This window comes from Phyllobates terribilis, unplaced genomic scaffold (genome assembly GCF_046119375.1).
Source record: "Phyllobates terribilis strain yellow unplaced genomic scaffold, ASM4611937v1 Scaffold_2__4_contigs__length_985480577, whole genome shotgun sequence".
NCBI classification, from domain to species: domain Eukaryota; kingdom Metazoa; phylum Chordata; class Amphibia; order Anura; family Dendrobatidae; genus Phyllobates; species Phyllobates terribilis.
Window position 1 is genome coordinate 758,494,424 of NW_027362762.1, and position 18,053 is coordinate 758,512,476.

Genomic DNA, 18,053 nt, shown 5'->3' on the forward strand with positions numbered 1-18,053 from the left:
CAAAGGGCTCTAACTTCTCTGTAGTATTATTATGGTTATGAAATCTTTCACTTTTATACCTTTCTCAGCCACCTTTACATCACACCACATCAGGCTCCAATAACTTTTTATCATGCAACTAGTGTGCCAGGTCTCAAGAGGCTCTCGTAACAAGCGTAATTCTGATTTTACACACTCTCCCCTGAAGTTGTGTTAAATCGTGTCCTGAAGGCATCGCTGTGTTAACATCTCGTGCACCCGTTGGCACTTGTTGAGCTATTCAGGGCTAACGTTTTCTTTGGGAGCACATTCCAAGCTTACCTATATATGGAAACCTGGGAGAATAAAGACAGCTTAAGTAGATTTAGGCTCAATGAAAGAGACAAGCTAGCACACCCTCCTGAAGGGAGTGGTTACTTGGCTGGACAGAGCACACTACACTCTGAATCAAACTGTCTTCAGCTCAGCTGATTCCTGAAAAACAGGCTCAAGGCTCCCAAGGAAAAGTCAGGACTCGCAAGGACCACTGGGTTCTTACTTCCTTTTCCCTTTTCTTTCTCCAAACAGCAAGATCCTAAGAAACAAAAATGGAGAAGAAGGTAAGAAAGATATTTCTATATCAATTTTATACAAAAAAGGAATTGTATCTGGTGTGAAACGTAACATTTCAGTGCATCATTTATAAATGCCTATAGCATCTCCCTATTGCTTATCATACATTCAAAGCTGAGAATGCTGATGTGAAACTGAATTCTAAAATTTAATCTAGAAGTAGAACCACAAGTGCTAAAAATAAAAGGCTCATAGTATCATCTGATCGCATAGGCTCAATTCAGCACAACTACCTTTTTACCAGGAAGAGAACAATCATCTGTTTCTACAACTATTGCTAATATTATTTACTACGTTTATAATATTTTACGTTTCTAATAGAATTTATTACACTTGAAGTGATCACAGCTCCAAAATCTTTGCCACTTACGTGCGTGCATAGTCCTAAACGTTCCTATTCCTATTTTGTAAGTATAATGTATACATAAGGGCCCATTTAAATCCCAGTGTAAAGCTGAATTAAGAAATTAATTCTTCTCTGCTGGTAAAAAAAATTGTGGACACATTTTGTACATGTCCCCATTGCATTTATATAGCAGGCTTGAGACACAACTCTTACCACCATGAGCTCTATGGTACCAAACTGTAAAAAAAAAGTAAAACTTGGGATCCATTGAAACTTTTGGTTCTTTCTTATGGGGTGAAAGGTCTAGACTTTTGTCACATGAATTTTTCCCCAAATTATACAGCATTCATAGTAACCCTATATATAGCAGTAACCAGAACTGACTGTCGAGCCCAAGCCCAATGCCACTTATCTTTGATTATATGGACATATTGGGTCCCAACAATAAATACAACATTATACATCACATTCTACTGTTCGGAGATTTGTATGAGATTGTTTCAGTTTCATTTAAAAATATCTGTGACTGTGATTAATAACTCTTGGTTTACCTTTTCGTTGCCTTATTATAAATATCTTTGCCACCAAACTCATGCGGCAAAGAAATCACAAGTAAAGTAGTTAGCAATACTATTTATGGATTAAAAATGGACATCCAAACAAGTGGAAGCTTCTTTTTTTTTTATAGAGATTGGTTTTCGATGGAATTAAATATTGGAATGTATAAATTTATAATAATGGTAAAATTACCTAAAACGAGTAATTCCTTACTTTGTTTTCTATTGTCTTATCAACATGAATGTGTAAGGCTACTATAAGGGGGAGTCTCTAGAGATAGCAGAGGAGGCTTTAGGAGGTTGTTAAACCCTAAGTACCTTACATGGCCTGAATTTACGTTTTACAGATTTAAGGTTTATAAAATATGTTGATAAGCTGAATGTGTTAACAGCATTGACTGCATCAAGAACTGACTGATTACAGTAGACCTCCTTGCACATAGGCACAGGCAACTACTATAGGGTTGCTTCACACAGGATTATCACTTTTATTTACAAGAGGACATGTTTGCAGTTTAAATCATTTTCCATTACACTATTATATATAGTATACATGCAGTTGAATTTCCTATCTTGTTTTACTGGTTTAGAGGAATTGTGTTGATTACCAGATGAGGAAGAGATAAGGTAGCAGTACTGAGTTTAGTGATAAGCTGAGTTTGTCATGTGGTATCACTCAATATAATATTACAACAGTTTATAGAACTGAATGTATTTATGATACATAATCTAATCCCAATGACACCTTTATAAATATTTCCTTTGACTACGCAATTGACATAGCAAAAAAATACACCGTTGACAATATATGGACTTATGAATACATACATTGACAGTATTAAATGGTTTCATTTTTAATATGCTATTTGGCAAGCAATGCATCAGTAATCAATGCTTGTACCATTGTTATATCTACTGAAAATTGTGAAGAATTGATGTGCTGTGTCTTAGGCTATAGCTGCTATATGGTCGATTATTTTTGTTATACTAGCAACTCAAAATTCAAAAGTCCACCCTTATCAAATCATGATGTTACTTTATACTTTTTGTGATATACAGTACATTATAACTTGTAGTTTACATCACAAAGAAAGCAAAAAATATCACTGTACTACCTGGCCTATAAAGTGTTTTCAGGGCAGACCCCAGGCGTTCACTAAATAGTCAACCAAAGGGCTGAAACAAATGGACATAAGTTTTTGACTCTTTCGAAATAGCTGTGTTCTTATGAAAAATGGAAGCAGGGAGGAAAATGATGTGATTCTTCACAGCAGTGCTGAAAGTGAACCCTCAGTGAGGAGGGGCTTATATGGGAAGTAATATGGAAGCCCTTTGGCTATTTAGCATATACAGTTGTTACTTCTAGTTCAATATTAGCTGGATATAAGAATTAGTGTTAGAGCCAGGCATCAGGATTCCCCATAAACATTTGATCATTAATCAATCCCATGAGATTCAGACAGATTTATTGTAATGTATTTGGATAGATTAAAGGGATTATCTTTGCACATATAAGGGTTAAAAATAGCAAACAAATTTACTCACTGTCCCCAGCTCCAGTGATGAGTCTCCACCGCTGCTCGGTGATTATTTATAGGCTGCAGCAGTGATGTTGTCACTACAGCGCTCATGACTGCTGCAGCCGCTCACTAGACTTAGTAGCTTTGCCAATATAAATGGCACGATCAACTGAGCCCAGTGATTGGCTGCAGCAGTTATGTACACAGTTATCATGACATCATTGCAGCCTGTAAACAATGACCCCAAAGAATGGTAGAGATCCAACACTGGTGGGGGTTGGTGAGTAAACCTCAGTTTGCTTTTTTTTAACCTTTTGGAAACCTAAAAGGCAAAAAAAATATTTTTAATGAAAAACCTTTTTAAAGTTAATGGAAATTGTTCTGCCAAAGCTTCATGATAAGTCTATTGGTCTATTAACATTGCATTGTATCTCTTTCTGTCATTGAAAGGGAATCTGCCGCTACATTTTTTCTACCGCACTAGAGAGCAGCATGAAGGGGCAGAGATCCTTATTCCAGTGACTTATCACTTACCGGGCTGCTTGCTGTATTTTTGATAAAATCCTTGTTTTGTCTCCTGCAGGTTCACTAGTTTCTCTGAATGCTGAGCTCTGTATAACCCCGCCTACATAACTGATTGGCAGATTTCTGTGTACACTCTGCATTGGCAGAAAGCTGCCAATCAGTGGTGTGGGCAGTGGGTCATACAAAACTCATGAAGATTGTAACATACCTGGCAGCATCCTTGCATAGTGGTCCATCTCCCACTGTGCAAGAGCGCGCACTTGATCTCCAGTCCAGTCTGCTAGCCTGGCTTCCCTCCATGCTGTCTGTTTGCCTCTGTTTCTGCTGCTTAAGGGCGGCGCCTGATCACTTCCTGTTTCTTGTACCTGCTGCAGGCACACCCCTTGTGCGTCCTCAGCCTATTGCTGTCTGTCATCTGGTATTTAACCCAGCTCCTCCCAAGAAACCCTGCCTGAGCATTGTGTTTCATTCAGTGTGCTCTTGCACTCTGAATGTGCCAGGTCCCTTTCTGTGTTTACTTGCCTGCCTTTCCTGGAGGCTGTATTTGCAGGCCTGTCTGAACACGCTCCTAGCCTGTTCTTTCTGCTTTCTAGGGGCTGCATAGCTAGACCCGCTCCTGTATCTCGTCTGTCCTGTCTGAACACGCTCCTAGCCTGTTCCTTCCACCTTCTAGGGGCTGCATACCTAGACCCGCTCCTGTATCTTGCTACTGTGTCTGTTCTTGTCTGAATACTCTTCTAGCCTGTTTCCTGTTTTTCTCTATGTCCATACCTTTCCTTTTTCTGCAGAGTCTGAACTCGTACCTAACTCCTGCTCGTTGTCACTGTACTTCCGTTTGTGAGTTTGTGGTCCACTCGCTACTTCACTGCAAGTACCCTGTGGGTATCTGGTTCTGCCTTTCCCTTCCTGTCTGTTTCGTGTGAACAGAGCCCTGTCCCCTCTGCCCTGCCTCGCTCTCCGCTCCTGTGGTTTCCGCTCTGCTCTGACCCTTTGCTCGCTGCTCCGGCAGTCTCGCTCTGCTCTGACCCTTTGCTCGCTGCTCCGGCAGTCTCGCTCTGCTCTGACCCTTTGCTCGCTGCTCCGGCAGTCTCGCTCTGCTCTGACCCTTTGCTCGCTGCTCCGGCAGTCTCGCTCTGCTCTGACCCTTTGCTCGCTGCTCCGGCAGTCTCGCTCTGCTATGACCCTTTGCTCGCTGCTCCGGCAGTCTCGCTCTGCTCTGACCCTTTGCTCGCTGCTCCGGCAGTCTCGCTCTGCTCTGACCCTTTGCTCGCTGCTCCGGCAGTCTCGCTCTGCTCTGACCCTTTGCTCGCTGCTCCGGCAGTCTCGCTCTGCTCTGACCCTTTGCTTGCTGCTCCGGCAGTCTCGCTCTGCTCTGACCCTTTGCTCGCTGCTCCGGCAGTCTCGCTCTACTCTGACCCTTTGCTCGCTGCTCCTGGCGGTCTCATCCTGCTCTACTCTTGCTCACCGCTCCAGGCGGTCTCGTCCTGCTATATTCTTGCTCACCGCTCCAGGCGGCCTCGTCCTGCTCTACTCTTGCTCACCGCTCCAGGCGGCCTCGTCCTGCTCTACTCTTGCTCACCGCTCCAGGCGGTCTCGTCCTGCTCTACTCTTGCTCACCGCTCCAGGCGGCCTCGTCCTGCTCTACTCTTGCTCACCGCTCCAGGCGGTCTCGTCCTGCTCTACTCTTGCTCACCGCTCCAGGCGGTCTCACCTGCTCTACTCTTGCTCTCCGCTCCAGGCGGTCTCGTCCTGCTCTACTTTTGCTCACCGCTCCAGGCGGCCTCGTCCTGCTCTACTCTCGCTCACCGCTCCAGGCGACCTCGTCCTGCTCTTCTCTCGCTCATCGCTCTAGGCGGTCTCGTCTTGCCCTGCTCTTGCTCACCACTCTGGGCAGCCTCACTCTACTGTGTTTGTCCGCCACATCTGTGGTTCTGTTCCTGAGTCCCAGTGTGTACTGGGTCCTATCCCGCCTGTGTTCCAACCTGCTAGTGCCTCCCTGTCTGCACTCTAGCCGTGCTTGCCTGTACTCCCCTGCCTGCATACCCGCCTGCCTTCATACCAGTCGTGCCTGCCTATACCCATCAGTCTGTGTGCCAGCCTAACCTGTCTGTTCCTGTATTCCCCTGTGTGGGTCAACAGCCGTGTCCGGGGTCTGTCCTGGAGTAGCACCTGGTCCCTCTGCTCGGTTCCTCCTTGGTGCACTGGCGTCGTATGCCGTCATGCGACCCTGGTCGGATCGGGTGAATACTTAGCTACGCCCCTCCAGGCATTCACTCTCCGGCACGGTCCAGTGGAATCACTACATATACACGCACACGCCGCTCATCCCGGGCGTTTGCATTACAAAGATGGAGGACTACATGCAGGTTTACTGGTCCTCTAGTGATGATCTTCTGCTGACAAAACAGTGATTTTATCAAAACTATAGCAAGCAGCCCAGTAAGTGACACATTGCTGGAATTAGGGTCTCTGCCCCTACAATGTGCTGCTTTGAGATTAGGTGGAAAAAACCTGGTGACAGTTTTTCTTAATGTTACAGTGTAGCATTCAGTTGTTCCTTAATAACAAAACTGATTAGACATGAATTATTCTCTTTTATCCCATCCGAAAAGACGTTCTAGAGTTTGCATTACTTCAGTATTTTGCGAATATCAGTGGCTGGCACTAGAAGCTTTGTGAAAATGAAGACCATGTGTTTTTGCTACTAGTATATGAAGTTGGGCTGCAATATTTAAGTGCAAACATTTGATATTTTTTAACAAGCTTTAATGAAAAGTATAAAAGAAATTGTCGTAAAAGATTAAAAAAGTTATTTTCTTTGTAATAAACTTATGTTATGGTTTGTAGGGCAGAAAAGAGGGTTGCAAAAACAGATGTCACTGGTTATTATGGGATGTGCTGAAGGGTATTTTAAATGTACTTTATTGGTAATATAAATGCAACTTCACTTCTCCAAAAAACAGTAATCCTGGAAAAAAGTCTATTAAAAGAAATGTCCCAGAATTTAGAAGCCAATTGTCCAAAACTTCCCTTTTGAAAAGCACAAGAATAAACATTGAACCATCTTGAAATGGTTGCTTATATATAAAAAGAATTATGTGTGATTGCATGATAAATGGAGATATTTTTAACTTTAGGTTAAGTGATGACTTTTTCAATATACTGTAACTTTCAAGTTATCCTACTGTACATAACTTTTCACTTCTCTTCCTTTTACTCTCGATAACTACTGTATTTTGCGGATTATAAGACGCACCCCAAATTTTAGGAATGAAAATAGGAAAAAAACATTTTTTAATAAAATGGTCGTGACTCGTGAGTCTTATAATCTGCTTTTATGGTAACTTACCTAGTGGTGGAGAGGGGTCCCAGGAGGCATGGTCGCTGCTGCATGAAGCTGGCGGCAGATGCAGGAGATGCTGCAGGACCCAGGCTGGTAGGGGGTGGTGTTCAGCGGGGCTAGGAGGAGGGTGATGCTGCGGGCCCCAGGCTGGTAGGAGGTAGGGGACTCTGCCGACATTTTTTGAAAGCCCATGCTTTTCAATGGTGATCTCCGGAAATTGGCCACTGAAGGCTGCGCATGCGCAATTGAGATTTCGGAATATGAGATCTCGGTGCCAAGATCTCAATCTGCGCATGTGTCACCTTCAGCGGCCATTTTACTGGAGACCCCTGCATTGAAAGCATGTAATGCTCCAGGCAAAATGTAGGCAGATCCGCAGCTTCACTCCACTCCCGCCGACACCAGAAGCTTCCTGCAGCAGCGACCCTGGGACTCCGCTCCACCGCAGCCGATATCTACATTCGCATTATAACACGCACCCTCATTTTTCCCCCTAAATTTTGGGGAAAAAGTACGTCTTATAATCTGAAAAATATGGTATAACTAAAACAACTTGACATGTTTGGCATCGCCGTAATTGTACTGAACTGGGCAATCATGGTGTTATGTCATTTTTACCATACAATGTACACCATAAAAGCAATTACCAAAAAACAATGTTAGAATTGTGTGTTTTTTGCAATTTCACCGCCTTTGGAATTTTTTATTCCTGTGCTCCAGTATACTATGTGTAAAATGAATGCCTACCAGTCAAATTTATCAAATATGCTGGCATTTTGTATGGCAGAAATGCAATTCAAGTATAAACTTTCAATATAAAGGTATTACTTTTTTCAAGAGCTCTGTTTGCTGTCATTCAGTATGAACCTTGATTGTTTACTCCCCCAGAGTAAAGAAAATTATCTGGTAATGTGATGGACACCCAGGCGGACAACTTGTTAGAAGATACAGTTCCTTAGATATAGATACTGTAATGGGGATCAGTCCTGTACTGTGTCCGCCATGTGACCAGGATAGAGGAAACAATAAATGCTAATGGAGATCTTGGAAACAGTGAGATGTTATTCTACAAAAAATATAGAAAAATTTTATAAGTTTTCTTCACAGATGCAATATTTTTTGATTAGTTAGAAGTTTGAATTCCTCTTTAAAAGGAACCTATCATGTAAAAAACCCACTATCAACCTGCAGATAAGGGGTTAATCTGCAGGTTAATAGCATTCTGAAACTGCCCAATGCCAGTACTGAGAGTCCTGCTGACAGGAGGTAATAAAATGTATTCTTCCATGTAGCCTGTAACCATGCCCCGGCACTGACTGACAGCAGCCACTCACTATGTAATGAGCGATGACTGAAACCGTGCCGGCCCACTTCTATGACGGAAAGCCTGAGGCTGCCGGGAGGAATAAAGTTCATTTCCTCTTGGCAGTGGGGCTCTCAGTGCAGGCGCCGGGCAGGTTCAGAACTCTGTTAACCTGCAGATTAACCCCATATCTATAGATTAATAAAGTTTTTTTTACATGACACGTTCCTTTTAAAAAGGAGATTCGCTTTCAATATTAAGTGTTAATTGGGAAAGGAGATCTCTTACTCGCCACCCCTTTTATTCCATAAAGCTGAGTCATGTCTGATGTAGTGAGTGCTGCTTGAACCACTCACTCAAAAATACTGGTTGGCATTGATATGGTGTGCTGCATCTTTCTTGGTTTATGGTGCTGCTGGAAATAATGGATTAAACTTGGCTTTTCTCCCGCCAAAGAGTGTAATATGAATTCGGCAGGGCTGTCCCAAAGATATAGAAAAATAGTCAATCAATCACAACGTTATAGGTACTGCAAGCTTGCTGAAAGTGGATAAATGTGATCAGGGGCGATTATTTAATCTAATTAGTCATTTAACCCAAATGATTAAAAGCTTAGTAATGGATGACCACCTAAGATTTCCTGGTAATCCTTCCTGTTCAAAGAGACCCTTCAAAAGCTAAAAAAAACATCATAACTAAAAGTTATCATACTATAACATTACTGTAAAATTACCTGAACTAAACTTATTTCTGCATTTGTTCTAACAAAATACAGCTGCAGACTGTGATGACAAACCATCTATAAACCATCATGAGACTGGTGAGGTGTTTCTAATCCCAGATGAAGAAGACTCCTCAATCATCAGGGTATCTTATGTGTAATACCAGATTAAGCTCTGTTCACATGTCTCGTTGTCATCCATTTACAGCGGATTCAGTACTAACAGTAAAAATACTATAAAATTTGATTTCCGTTTTACATTCATTTTTTATTCTTGCTGTAATGGATCTGTTTTTACTAGAGACTTCTCTGAACATCTCTAATCTTCTGAACATGCACAGTTCTTAAAAAAAACGGATCCGATAATGGATGGCATAACAAATGGACGTTCGTTTAATCCAAAGTTCGGTTCGGGTACCAGAACTTGACCTGAACTTGAACCCAAACCCCATTGAAAATAATGGCCACCCGAACTTTTCAGCTGGAAAATTCTCTCTCCTTCCCCTGGTACTCCGAACTTTGAAACGTACTTCCAGGAGAAGTCATTGTGTTCAGAGTTTAGCACTGGGATCAGGACCTATATTTTTTGATGCAACGAAATCACGGATTGCAGATAGAATGTGATGGGGGATCACAAATGGGGTTTGGCTTTGGCGCCCTAGGACTTGCTATCTCTTCTTTGATGCTATTAAGGTCTCAGATATTATCCCTGCTGGATTCTATAGGAGTTTTGGTCCTAGTTGGGCTTTTTTTTCTGATAACTAGAAGTCCTCTCTTTTTTTATAGATGTATCATGCCCACTCATTTGTACGTGCTCTACTGATTTTCAATATATGTTTCCTGTGCATGTTTTATGCTATACTGTATAAAATATTAATGTCTTTTGTGATATGACCTTGCATGGATTTTGTTCTTATGTTTTCCTACATCTAAAGAGGTTTTTAATGATAGTTTTTTGGGATAGGTGACTTACTATTTTCTATTTAAACTGAAAAAAATTACCGCAGAGGCTGTTTCTGTAACTTCTGTGCTCACCATTGGTGAATTTACACAATCATGTTACAGGGACTTGGAAGATTCATTTCAGATGCTAGTGAAGAGGAAAGCTAATAAAATGTTACACGCAGGCCGCTAGGTTCAGTTAGGGCGAGACTGGTTTCATGAATTTGTTGGAATCCTGGGGGAAACATTACTCAGGGCGACCATAGGCTGCAGCTTCCCTCAGGCACATGATAGATTCAGTTGCTGACTAGACACATATGACAAGAGTCTTTTTCAACAGTTTAACAGTGGAATTTAATCTGAAGCACGGCCAGTGCAATTCAGGGATGTTACAGCAACAATCTTCATTACAGTACAGTCTCATAAAGCAGACACAGTAATGTCAGTCTCTTCAGTAGCATAATTCAGCACAGATTAGATCTCTTGGCAGCACACTTCTATGCATAAACAGCAGGCTCTTCCTTCACAAGGACTCACTAGTACACAGCATTCTTTATCCTGCATGGAGATGGAGGGGGGGAGGGTTGATGAGAGAGATGATCCCTGTGACATGATTCCTTCCAGTCCTTATCTTTCTGCCTGATAATACTACATGCTATTAGCTCAGGGAGTCTATCTGACCTATGTTTAGCTTCCCTCCTGACCTGAATTCTGTTCCCGTGTCTTCTGTGAGACACAGATCACACACCACCTTTCTCTAGGGCTCCAGCCAGAACAGTAAACAACTTCCCCACAATCCCCCTGGGGCTCTGCTAACCACTCCCTGTCTCCTGTGACTGTGTAAACCCTTATAGTTGGTGGATGCTTTTGAAGCAACAGCACTACTTCTGCATGTCACAAAAATGAGTACCCCTGGCCCTATTGATCTCCCTAATCAGCTATCAATACCAGATGAAGTACAATTTTAACTTCAATATACTATTTCAAAAAGTGAAGGAAAACCAATCTGTTACACTAATGCAAAATTTAAAATTAATTGTCTATGCCAATCACTTTTATTCTTATTTCTGATATTGTACATCTTCTGTCTGTGTTTTTCACAGATCGAACATTTAACCATTATAGTACTACTACTAGGTTGTTCACTTGTCTCAGGTTTTTTTTGCGGACATTTTGTCCACAACATAAAACCATTTTTGATCAGAGTTTCAGGTCAAACTCGAAAATGCAAGTCTATAGGTTCATGAAAAACTTGGATCGTATCCTTGTTGCATCCAAGTGTTGTCTGTTTTCCACTGTTTGACCACAATCTCATTATGAGTATTTGGCCACGGCCCCACTATCAGTATTTGGTCAGTATTAGGTCAGTATTTTTTCTCAGGTGTGGGAGACAAAACCAGATGAGGAACAATCAGAGAAAAGGTATAATAGAAACAAGTCACCAATTCTGCATTTATCACCCACTCCTGGTTTTGGCTCCCACTCCTGAGAAAAAATACTGACAGAATACTGACCAAATACTGATAGTGGGGTTGTGGCCTTTTGCTGGTAGAAGCCTGAGAAGTATAAAAAAGAATCCTTTCTTATGTAATACCTATGGTCATTTCTGAGGCTTCAAAGATGTTTATATCATGTTATCATTATTATGAGGTAAAGGTTCAGAAATATTGAAATTAACTAGCTACAAAGATGTATTTGATTATGCAGCTAAGGCCGCTCCAGTTGATGGGTGATAATGACTGGTGGTGTAGCTTGGTTCAATGCACTTCAATGTGGTTATGCTGCAGTACTGGGCAAAGCTGCACATATGGAAGAAGCCATATGCCTGGATGTGTATAATGGATATAAAAAGTCTACATAACCCTGTTAAAATGCCAGGTTTTTATCATGTATAAAAAATCATACCAATAAGAATCATTTCAGAACTTTTTCCACCTTTAATGAAACCTATAATCTGTACAATTCATTTAAAAAAAAAAAAATCTTTTCAGGTGAAAAAAATAAAATATAGAAATATACTAATGTGGTGGTTGCCTAAATATGCACATACTTAAACTAATGGATTGTTGAAGTACCCTTTGAATTTATGACAACATTTAGTCTTTTGGAAAGGAATTGATCAGTAATTCAGCATTGCATATCTATTGGCAATCTTTGCCTAATGTTCCAAATCTGTCAGATTGTGAGGGCATCTCCTGTGAACAGCGGCCTCTTCAGATCAAACGACAGATTTTCAATTGGATTCAGGCATGGACTCTGGCTGGGCCATTCCAAAACTTTAATTTTTTACTGGCAAGGCCACTCTTTTATTGATTTGGAGGTATGCTTAGGGTCATTGTCAGCTTTTTAGCAGAGGCCTGAAGGTTTTGTTGTGAAATTGACTAATATTTATAACTGTTCATAATTCCAATACAAGAAACCAACAGCTCAACACACCTGTAATGCGTGCTCGACAGCTTGAGCAAATGGCATCAATATAATCAAGTAAGAGAAAAGTCAGCACTGTGCCCTTCTTGAGAAAACTCCATGTTTATTGTAACTTTATTCCATTTGTGCTAAAATTACTGCACACAGGTCCTCAAACATCTGACATGTTTCACGTCCAGGAAGTAAACCTACTTATTCAATAATAAGAAGAAAGTTTAAGGAAGTTTACTTCTGAAACGCGTCAAATGTTTAAGGATCTGTGTTCAGTGGTTTTAGCATAAATGAAATAAAGTTACAATAAACATGGAGTTTTCTCAAGAAGGAAAGAGTGATGACTTTTCCCTTACTTAATTATAATTCCCACTACTTTGACTAAAACCCCAGTTCCAGCTGCCAAAAAAACAGCCCCAAAGCATAATGGTGCCTCCACCATTCTTCACTGTGGATACGATGTTGTTTTGGTGATGCGCAGTGTTGGCTTTGCTCCAAACATACCTTATGGATTATGCCCAAAAAGTTCAACGTTGGTCTCATCAGATCATTGCATATTTTCCCACATGCTTTTGGCAGACTTGATGTAGGTTTTGATAAAACATAGCAGGCTTGAATGTTTTTCTTTGTAAGAAAAGGCTTCCATCTTGCCAACCTACCCCACAGGACAGTCATAAGAAAAATACAGGAGTTTACTGTCACATGCAGTACACAACCACTACTTGTCAGAAATTCCTGCAGCTCCTTTAATTTTGCTGTATGCCTCTTGGCAGCTTTCTGGATAAATTTTTCTCCTTTCTTTTCACCAATTTTTGAGGGATGTCCAGTTCTAGGTAATGTCAGTGTTGTGACAAACTTAAGGCACTTTTTGATAGCTTTCTTCACAGTCTTCAATGGTATACGTAATACCTTGTAAAAAAATGTATACCCTTCTCTTGAGTGATAATTTTCAACAATGAGTTTGTTTTGCTGTGTTGTAAGCTGTTTGTGAACCATGGTTTTTGCTGTAAAATGCAATTAAGAAAATGTCAGGAAAATCTTTCTAGAACAGCTATATTTTTTATGGGGTCAATCAGAATCACTATAAATGATGGCAGCTGTGTACTGACTACTATTAAACATATGTTTAAATGTGATTGGCTAATTCTGAACACAACCAAATCCCCAATTTTAAGACGGTGTTCATACTCATGTAACCATATTATTTTAGATTTGTTAATTTTTTTCCCTCCTCAAAATGATTTTAGTTTTTTCTTAATGGATATGTGCATGTTATGGGTGACAATATAGGTGGATAAAGTTCTGAATTGATTCATCTTCGTCTGATTTTTTTACATGACATAAACCTGGCATTTTAACAGGGGTATGTAGACTTTTTAAATCAACTGTTTGTGCAAATAGGTAAAATACTTTCCTCTGCAGATGCACAAAATTCACTCTATATAACAGTCCTAGCATCGTATATGAGAACAAACAAAAAATGGTGTCCAAATGTTTTGAAGAAAATCCACAGCAAAAATAAACCAGTATTTCAACAAAAAATGTCCTAGTGATAATTTATCCCAAATTGAATGGGTTACACTTCCTAACTGAAATCATATATAGCATATTTACTGAGTTGCATGAGTACACTTAAGGTAAAAAAAAACGGAAGTGCTAAAAAATCTGTAATAAAAACTAAATTTTATTGATATAATAAAAACATTTAAAATCAGAAAAGGTGCAAGATATGAAAAAGAGAGACTACGACTCATATAAATCACTGACATATCAGGATAGGTTATCTAGGTAGCCAATTTTGATATATACAGCCTGATTCAAAAACAAAATAAAGTGCAAATGTGTCTAGGTGCTTATTTTGTAAAGTGTCAAGTGCATCATTTTTTCATACTTTTAGAAATATAATTTCCAATTGAATAGTTATTGTATCAAAAGTAATGTTTATTATGCTAATTTATGTCCTATTTGCTAATTATCAGGTAGGTACATATCCTAATTAGGAAATTCCAATCCCTGTATATAATTCCCATCAGCTGAGGATCACCAAACATAACCACAAAGATCACTCATAGAATCCCTGAGGATATTAGACACATATATAGATAGAAAATATCATACTTCGGCTGTCAACAACTTTTGTTATTGCCTACAAAGCTCATAGATAAGGGTCTTTTACCTGATATATGAAAACGCTCTGAGAATGCTGTGGAGTCTCATCCTTCTGCCTCAATGCACACTTTTTGCTAAGCTTCTTCAGGGATCGAAAGAAGCTGGGCGAAACGTGCGTGTCGGGGCAGACGGGCGAGACTCCACAGCGTTCTCAGTGCGTTTTCATACATCAGGTTAAAGACTCTTATCTATGAGTTTTGTAGGCAGGAACTAAAGTTGTTGACAGCCAAAGTATGATATTTTCTATCTATATATGTGTTTAATATCCTCAGAGATATAGTGGAAGCCGGGACCCAGTCGGACCCTGGGATGGAACACGTCCTCCCGACGCCGAGGATTGCGGACCCTGGGTCAATCAGGGTTGCCTCCACATTCTACAGCTCCTGCACCTCCTCCTCTTCAGCCTCCATCTCCAAAATGACCAGATCAGTCGGAAGCTGGAAGCACTGCAGCACTGCCTCAGCCAAGCGGCAACAAGCTATGCTGAAGATAATATGCATAGGTGACAAATCGCACACCGCTGCAGAGTTGTTGACAGCTGTAACAGAGCAGGCAGATCTGTGGCTGTCACCGCTGAACCTACAGCCATGTGTGTGACAATGGCCGGAACCTGGTGGTGGCTCTGAAGCTAGGCAAGCTCGCACACGTACCATGCCTGGCCCATGTGCTCAACCTAGTGGTTCAGCGGTTTCTCAAAAACAACCCAGATCTGCCTGAGCTGCTTGTGAAAGTATGCCCCGTGTGTGACCATTTCAGAAAGTCATCTACAGCTTCTGCCGCCCCTACCATGCTTCAGCAGCGTTTGCAGCTTCCAGCTCACCGACTGGTGTGTGATGTCACCACAGGTAACTCAACGTTGCATATGTTAGGAAGGATTTGTGAACAGCAGAGGGAAGCTGTTGAGAACCAGCTTCAATACGCCCATGGGTATTCAGGTCAGCCTCCATACAAAAGAGCTGATGAGTGGGCATGGATGTCTGACAAAACTTTGAGGACTCCACCAAGATGGTGAGTGGCGATGACATCATAATTAGTGGCACCATCCCGTTTCTCTCTCTATTGAAACACTCGCTGATCACAATTAAAGTAGAGGCATTGCAGGTGGAGCACGATGAGATGGAGCAAGGAACTATACAAGGTGATGCCACACATCCCAGCCACGTCTCATCTCAATGTGGATTCGGTGATAATGAGGAGAAGGAGGAAGAGGAGGAGGAGGAACAGGAGCTGTTTTCCTGCACTACAGACGGTAGTACCCACACAACAGTCATACCATTTGTTCAGCGTGGATGGCCTGAGGAGAAGGAGAATGAGGAGAAGGACCAGGAGGAGAATGAGGAGGAGGAGAGCATGCACAGTTGTCCTCTTAGTCAGGACAGGGAAGTCTTGGCTGTTGGCAGTCTGACACACATAACTGAGTTTATGTTTCGCTGCCTTTCCCGTGACCCCCACATTGTATGCATTTTGGCCAACACTAGATACTGGTTGGTCACACTTCTAGACCCACGCTACAAGGAGAACTTTTTATCTCTCCTTCCTGTGGAGGAGAGGTATAATAAAATGTTGCAGTAACAGAATGCCCTCGTTAAGGAATTATTTAAAAAATTCCCATCTGAAAACACTGGCAGCAGAGGTCACAGTTCGTTGGAGAACCAAGGAGTATAGGTGAGGGAGACACAAATACGATGCAGCAGAGGCAAGGGAACACTGTCAAAGGTGTGGAACAGTTTTCTCAGACCCTCCCAGCGCCCAGCTCCTGATGAGCGGGGTACTCTGACAAGGAGGGAAAAGTTTTGGAAGATGCTGAAGGAGTACCTTGCCGACCGTGCCAACGTCCTCCGTGATTCCTCTGTGTCTTATAACTATTGGGTATCCAAGCTGGAAATGTGGCATGAACTGACTCTCTACACCTTGGAGGTTCTGGCCTGCCCTGCCGCTAGCGTTTTGTCAGAGTGGGTTTTTTGTGCCTCCGGGGGTATTATAACGGATAAGCGTATCCGCTTGTCAACTGAAAATGCTGACAGGCTGATTCATCAAAATGAACAAGGGGGTTGGATTGGGCAAGACTTCTCAACTCCACCGGATAATAGCAATGGAACATAAAGTCAAATCCAGTGTTTTTTTTTATTCCCATGCACCTCTTCAAACCCAGACACAGGTATACGCTTCCTGATTTAATCTATTTTATGTCACCCTCCTCCTCCTTCTCTTCATTGTCCACTACCATATCAACAGGGTGATCATCATGCAACACCCAAAAATTTTTTATAAGGGTGTTTATGATCCCAGTAGGAAATTTTTTAGAGGCCTAACTCTAACATTCTGTATGTTATTCAATATGTTCATGTATACCCCTCAGGGGTAAATGTTTTTCAGCCCTTGCACTTAGTGCATGGGAATTACCACTATAGGAGACCCACTCCTTAATAATGGGAACAATTTTTTTAATGAGGACCTCCTCTACGTCTCTTCAAAGGAGTATTGGTGTGCGTCCAAATTTTTGGCAGCCCTTGCAGTCACTTCATGGGCATTACCATTATAGGAGACCCTCTCCTTAATAATGGGAACAATTTTTTGAATGAGGACCTCCTCTACGTGTCTTCAAAGGGGTATTGGAGTGCGTTCAAATTTTTGGCAGCCCTTGCAGTCACTGCATGGGCATTACCAATATTGGAGACCCACTCCTTAATAATGGGAACAATTTATTTAATGAGGCCCTCCTCTATGTCTCTTCAAAGGGGTATTGAAGTGCGTCCAAATTTTTGACAGCCCTTGCAGTCACTGCATATGGAATAACAGTATAGGAGACCCACTCCTTTATAATGGGAATATTTTTTTTACTGATGCCCTGCTCTATGTCTCTTCAAAGGGGTATTGGGGTGCGTCCAAATTTTTGGCAACCCTTGCAGTCACTGCATACACAATAACACTTTCACTATTCAAAAATAAATCAGATTGTTAGCATTCTGGAGGATTAATTATAATGATTCTCCCACCTTGATTTTTTTATACAGTAGGTAAAATTAGTTTTAAATGTTCTTGTGTTTTATAGAACTCAACTGAACGCCATAATTAAACTGTTTCTTTATAACATCAGGTAATTCTGTATCATGATAGAAGTTGTTGAGCCCAGTAAGGAGTTGATATTTTATTGATACCCTCCCGTCATTATAAAGGTGTACTCATTACACTGGGCACACTGTAAAGTATTTTGCATTATTATATTATAAGCCAGATTTGTTAAATGGTGAGTTAAGTCTTTAGTCTTAATCGGAAAAGCTTTTAAACATGTTGGTTTTCCTGTGAGCGCTTCTCTACAGTAAAGAGGATTTGTCATTTATGGTATATAGAAAACACATATTTCCTGCTGAATAACATCAGTGTACAGACAGGGAAAGACTGTCTCACAGTTTGCATGGACGTTTAAGTACTGTGCTTGTCAAAGCTTGCAAGTCGTTTGGGATTTACAGAGGTGGCAAGTATAAATTATTTCCAGTTGATTTGTGTAATCTGAGGTTTTGAAGCTATGTCCTTAACAAATTTCTGCATTGACATTTTTAATTTTGCATGCTGGATTTCAAAAAGAGCTTAGCTAAGGATTTCGGTTATGATTGATTT

At 41.2% G+C, this 18,053-nt stretch overlaps 1 protein-coding gene across 1 annotated transcript in view; it reads left to right on the forward strand.

Moving 5' to 3' along the window:
- Positions 1-408: 408 nt before the first annotated feature.
- Positions 409-18,053, forward strand: part of MID1 (midline 1) — a 603,051-nt gene continuing 585,406 nt past the window's right edge. Inside the window, exon 1 of the mRNA XM_073667309.1 lies at positions 409-578. The gene's annotated coding sequence lies outside the window, so the exon portion shown is untranslated. The remainder of the gene's footprint in view (positions 579-18,053) is intronic.